This window comes from Natator depressus, chromosome 9 (genome assembly GCF_965152275.1).
Source record: "Natator depressus isolate rNatDep1 chromosome 9, rNatDep2.hap1, whole genome shotgun sequence".
In the NCBI taxonomy this organism is placed as follows: domain Eukaryota; kingdom Metazoa; phylum Chordata; order Testudines; family Cheloniidae; genus Natator; species Natator depressus.
The window spans coordinates 56394154-56400484 of NC_134242.1; the positions used below are offsets into that span (position 1 = coordinate 56394154).

General features: G+C 48.6%; 1 pseudogene; it reads left to right on the plus strand.

Moving 5' to 3' along the window:
* The first annotated feature begins 2119 nt into the window (after positions 1-2119).
* On the plus strand, positions 2120-4095 carry LOC141993217 (uncharacterized; annotated as a pseudogene).
* Positions 4096-6331: the final 2236 nt, after the last annotated feature.

Genomic DNA, 6331 nt, shown 5'->3' on the forward strand with positions numbered 1-6331 from the left:
CAGGCTGGTGGAGCAGTTTGTAGGACGGCAGGAGCTGCTTGTGGGCCGCGGAGCCGAGCGAAGGAGTTTGTGGGGCGGCGAGCGGAGCGGAGCGAAGGCCTATGGAGCTGTGGGGCGGTCAGCTTCAGATCATGTAAGGTGCCTCTTACCCCCGTCCCATCTCCACCCAGGTTGGGAGGTAAAGCTCCACAGATAAACTTTCGAACCTGGGGCTGCCCTGACCAGGGACAGAGACTTTTGGGTCATTGGACTTTTGGGACTTTTGGGACTTTGGGTGATTTGGGGTTGCTGGACTCAAGAACCAAAGGGAAAGGGGCATGCCCCAATTTGCTTGGGGTGGGTTTTTTTTGCTCATGGGTTGTGTTATGAATCCTGTTGGTGGTGTTTCCCCAACATAATGCCACATTGTTTCTCTCTGTTATTAAAAGGCTTTTTGCTACACTCAGACTATGTGCTTGTGAGAGGGGAAGTATTGCCTCTTGGAGGTGCCCAGCGGGGGTGGTATATATTTGTCCCAGGTCACTGGGTGGGGGCTCGAGCCGGTTTGCATTGTGTTATTGGAATGGATCCCCTAGATATTGAACCCGGCCCTTGTTGCTGCCAACTCTGACGGGCAGAAGGGTTACATAAGAAACTCTCCCAATTAAAATAAACATTATTGTTCTAACCACAGGAATAAATATGAAACAAGACACTATACTGTTGGCAGAAATATTACATTGAAAACACTGTAGATACTACATAACATAGTCTCTAGTCCAGACAGGTGGTCATCTGGGTCTGACAGGCCGTCTCTCAAGCCCCGGTTCTAGTGCAATGTCTTGTTGTGTTAGTACTACGGTGAAGTCATCCAATGCAGACTGTGCATTGGCATAATCTCCTCTTGGTGCATAGGCAGATGCAAGATAAGAAGCATTCCATACCCGCCCATCAGAAAGTCGATAGGTGTAAGGTCCCTTCTTCTCTATGATTTTAAGAGGAGCTGTGAATTTATGGTCCCCTTTGCGTAAAATTCCAGGTTTTCATAGTCTAACGAAGGAACCACACTCAAACTTTAGTTCCTTAGCACCCTGCTGCTTGTCTGTGAAAGCCTTAGACTTTGCTTGGTTCTGTTCAACTGTTTTTCTCACATCAGCCTTATTTGGGGCATCAAGTCATGCCTTTAACAACCCAGCAATGTTCAGTTTAGTATTCACCTGTTTCCCATGCAGTAGCTCTGCGGGTGATCTTTGCGTTGTGGCATGTCATGTAGCCTGGTATGCTTGCAAGAAATCAGTAGTGAAGGGTATCCACAATCGCCCTTCCAGTTTAGCCATTTGCAAACTCTCTTTTAAACTTCTGTTAAACCGTTCATTTTCCCCATTGGCTTGAGGGTAATATAGGGATGGCCTTCTGTGTAAAATGTTCCCCTGTGCTAGAAAAGTTTCAAACTCCAGGGAAGTAAATTGACTACCATTATCTGAAACCAGTTCTTTGGGGTTACCTTCCCTGTTAAAAACTGAAGAGAGGACCTTAATTACTGTAGCAGAAGAGATTTGCGATGTAAACACTACCTCAGGCCATTTACTGAAATAGTTGATGAAAGTGATGGCATAACGGCAGTCAATTGGAGCAGTATCAAAGGGTCCTACAATGTTAATCACCACTTTTTCCCATGCAGATTCAGGAAGAGGAACAGGCTGTAATGGAGGGGTACATGTCACTGCTGTCTTATTATGCATTTGGCAAGTGACACAGGATTTTATGAGTGCTTCAGTTTGAGGCCTGGTCTACACTACGAGTTTATGTCGGATTTAGCAGCATTAAATTCGAATTAACCCTGCACCCGTCCACACAACGAAGCCATTTTTTCGACATAAAGGGCTCTTAAAACTGATTTCTGTACTCCTCCCCAACGAGGGGATTAGCACTGAAATCGACATCGCCGTTTCGAATTAGGGTTAGTGTGGATGCAATTCGAAGGTATTGGCCTCCGGCAGCTACCCCACAGTGCACCATTGTGACTGCTCTGGACAGCACTCTGAACTTGGATGCACTGGCCAGGTGTACAGGAAAAGCCCCAGGAACTTTTGAATCTCATTTCTTGTTTGGCCAGGCGAGCTCATCAGCACAGGTGACCATGTAGAGCTCATCAGCACAAGTGATCATGCAGTCCCAGAATTGAAAAAGAGCTCCAGCATGGACCAAACAGGAGGTACTGGATCTGATCGCTATGTGGGGAGAGGAATCCGTGCTATCAGAACTACGTTCCAAAAGACAAAATGCCAAAACATTTCAAAAAATCTCCGAGGCCATGAGGGACAGAGGCTACATCAGGGACGCAACACAGTGCCACGTGAAACTTAAGGAGCTCAGACAAGCGTACCAGAAAACCAAAGAATCAAACAGACACTCAGGGACAGAGCCCCAGACATGCCACTTCTACGCTGAGCTGCATGCAATTCTAGGGGGGGCCGCCACCACTACCCCACCCCTGTCCGTGAACTCCGAGGATGGGATACTTTCCGCCATGGCTGATGATTTTGCAGATGGGGAAGATGAGGAGGAGGACGAGCTTGGAAAGAGCACACAGCAAACCGTTTTCCCCAACAGCCAGGATCTTTTTATCACCCTGACTGAAATACCCTCCCAACCCAATGAAGCCGGAGAAGGGACCTCTGGTGAGTGTACCTTTTAAAATATAATACATGTTATGAAAGTAAGCGATTTTAATGATTAAGTAGCCCTGAGGACTTGGGATGCATTCGTGGCCAGTACTGCTGCTGGAAAAGTCTGTTAACATGTCTGGGGATGGAGTGGAAATCTTCCAGGGACATCTCCATGAAGCTCTCCTGGAGGTACTCTAAAAACCTTTGCAGAAGGTTTCTGGGGAGAGCAGCCTTATTCCGTCCTCCATGGTAGAACACTTTACCACGCCATGCTAGTAGCAAGTAATCTGGTATCATTGCATGACAAAGCCTGGCAGCGTATGGTCCCAGTGTTTGCTGGCATTCAAGCAACATCCATTCTTTATCTCTCTGTGTTATCCTCAGGAGAGTGATATCATTCATGGTAACCTGGTTGAAATAGGGGAATTTGATTAAGGGGACATTCAGAGGTGCCCGTTCCTATTGGGCTGTTTGCCTGTGATGGAAAAGAAATCCTCCCCACAGTTAGCCACGCGGTGGGAGGGGGGCCATTGGCGCTGAGCTGTTCGCGTTTGGCTAGCAGGGATATTCCTTGATACCAGCCACACGGTGAGGGGAGGTTAAAAGTGATCATCCCAGAGAATTGGATAGGGGGAGGGGGTTAGTTTGGTTTCTGCTGCTGCACGTTAAAAGGAAAACTGCAGCAGTAAATGGCCAACTCAACGGGCTTTGCTTGGTATGGGAAAGGAGGGGGCTGCTGTTATGAAGGTTGCAGAAGCCAAAAGACTATGGCTTACCGTGGCCGCCTGCAAGCCGAATTCTGTTGCCCGGCCCTACATGTGTGATCTTTAACACCAAAGCCGTAGGCCCTCAATATAAGATGCAAAATGCGACCTTGTACCAAAATCCCATGTGCTATGTAAAGTGAATAGTGTTGTTCACTGTGAAAGAGTATAGCCATTGTTCTGTAAAATGTATCTTTTTAAATACTTCACTCCCTTTTTTTCCTCCTGCAGCTGCAAATGTTTCAAGCCTCCCTCCTCCATCCCAGAGGCTATCTCAGATAAGGCGGCAAAAAAAACGCATGAGCGATGACATGTTCTCTGAGCTCATGCAGTCATCCAGCACTGACAGAGCTGTGTGGAGGGACACAATAGCAGAGTACAGGATGGTGGCCAATGAACGTGAGGAGAGGTGGCGGCAGGAAGATCAGAGGAGGCATGAGGAAACGCTGGGGATACTGCGGGATCAAACGGACATGCTCTGGCATCTGGTGGAGGATCATGAATGGCAGCAGGATCACAGACTGCCGCTGCAGCCCCTGCTTAACCGCCCTCCCTCCTCCCCAAGTTCCATAGCCTCCCCAACCAGATGCCCAAGAACACGGGGTGGGAGGCTCCGGGCACCCAACAACTCCACCCCAGTGGACAGCCCAAGCAACAGAAGGCTGGCATTCAACAAGTTTTAAAGTGGCCTTTTCCTTCCCTCCTACCCTCCTCCCACACCCCACCCAGGCTACCTTGTGAGTTATCTCCCTCTTTTTATAATCAATTAATAAAGAATACATGTTTTTTAAATGATAGTGACTATTTCCTTTGCAAGCAAGCTGTGATCGAAGGCGGGAGGGTGGGTGGCTTACAGGGAATTAGAGTCAACCAAGGGCGTGGGTTTTCATCAAGGAGAAACAAACAGAAGTGTAACACAGTACCCTGGCCAGTCATGAAACTGGTTTTCAAAGCTTCTCTGATGTGCACTACTTCCTGATGTGCTCTTCTAACTGCCCTGGTGTCTGGCTGCGCGTATTCAGCGGCCAGACGATTTGCATCAACCTCCCACCCCACCATAAACGTCTCCCCCTTACTCTCACAGAGATTGTGGAGCACACAACAATCAGCAATAACAATGGGAATATTGGTTTCGCTGAAGTCTCAGTAAACTGCACCAGCGACCCTTTAAACTTCCAAATGCACACTCTACCACCATTCTGTACTTGCTCAGCCTATAGTTGAACAGCTCCTTACTACTGTCCAGGGTGCCTGTGTATGGCTTCATGACCCGGGGCATTAAGGGGTAGGCTGGGTACCCAAGGATAACTATTGGCATTTCAACATTCTGGTCTGGGAAGTAAATCCCTTGCTGCAACCATTTAAACAGACCAGAGTTCCTGAAGATGTGAGCGTCATGAACCTTTCCAGGCCATCCCATGTTGATGTTGGTGAAACGTCCCTTGTGATCCACCAGTGCTTGCAGCACCATTGAAAAGTACCCCTTGCGGTTTATGTACTGGCTGCCCTGGTGGTCCAGTCCCAAGATAGGGATATGCGTTCCATCTATAGCCCACCACAGTTAGGGAATCCCATTGCAGCAAAGCCATCTAGTATGACCTGTACATTTCCCAGAGTCACTACCTTTGATAGCAGCAGCTCAGTGATTGCGTTGGCTACTTGCATCACAGAAACACCTACTGTAGATTTGCCTACTCCAAATTGATTCCCGACTGACTGGTAGCTGTCTGGCGTTGCAAGCTTCCACAGGGCTATTGCCACTCACTTGTGAACTGTGAGGGCTGCTTCCATCTTGGTATTCTTGCATCTCAGGGCAGGGGAAAGCAAGTCACAAAGTTCCATGGAAGTTCCCTTACGCATGTGAAAGTTTCGGAGCCACTGGGAATCATCCCAGACCTGCAACACTATGCGGTCCCACCACTCTGTGCTTGTTTCCCGGGCCCAGAATCGGCGTTCCACAGTATGAGCCTGCCCCATTAACACCATGATCTCCAAATTGCTGGGGAATGTGGTTTTAGAGAAAAGTGTGTTCATGTCCTCAACACTGTGCTGCCGTTGCCTCCCCGCCTGGTTTTTCAGGTGCTGGTTCTGCATGCACTGCACGATAATGCACAAGCTGTTTACAATCGTCATAACTGCTAGGGTGAGCTGAATGGGCTCCATGCTTGCTGTGCTATGGCGTCTGCTCCTGCTCGGGCAATCCAGAGAAAACGGCGCGAAACGATTGTTTGCCATTGCTCTGGCAGAAGGAGGGGCGACTGACAACATGGCTTACAGAGTTGGCTTACAGGGAATTAAAATCAACAAAGGGGGGGCTTTGCGAGAAACAGAATGGCCCCCTCAAGGATAGAACTCAAAACTGGGTTTAGCAGGCTGTTGATTTCACAAAGGGAGGGAGGAGAAAATGAATACAAAACAAATCTGGTCTATTTCTTGTTTTGATCCACCTCATCTATCTTTATACATCTTGCTGGCAGCAGACTGTGCAGTATGACCGCTAGCCATCGTCATCACCTGGGTGCTCGGCAGAAGATGGTGCAGTATGACTGCTGGCCATCGTCTTCTGCTGGCTGCAGATTAAAAGGGTGCCGGTAGGACTGAATCGCCATGAGACGAAACTTAAAAGGGAAATGACCTGGCTGAGTCACTCCCATGTTTACCCAGGCGCCCCTGACCTCATCGAGGTAGGTTAAAAGAGCACCCTGGACTACATCGATGACGGCTACCAGTCATACTGCACTGTCTGCTGCCAAAAGGCAATAAACTGTTGCTGTGTAGCAATGCAGTACCGCATCTGCCAGTGCCCAGGAGATGTATGGTGACAGTGAGCTGAGCGGGTTCCATGCTTGCCATGGTATGGCGTCTGCACAGGTAACTCAAGAAAAAAGGCGCAAAACGGTTGTCTGCCCTTGCTTTCAT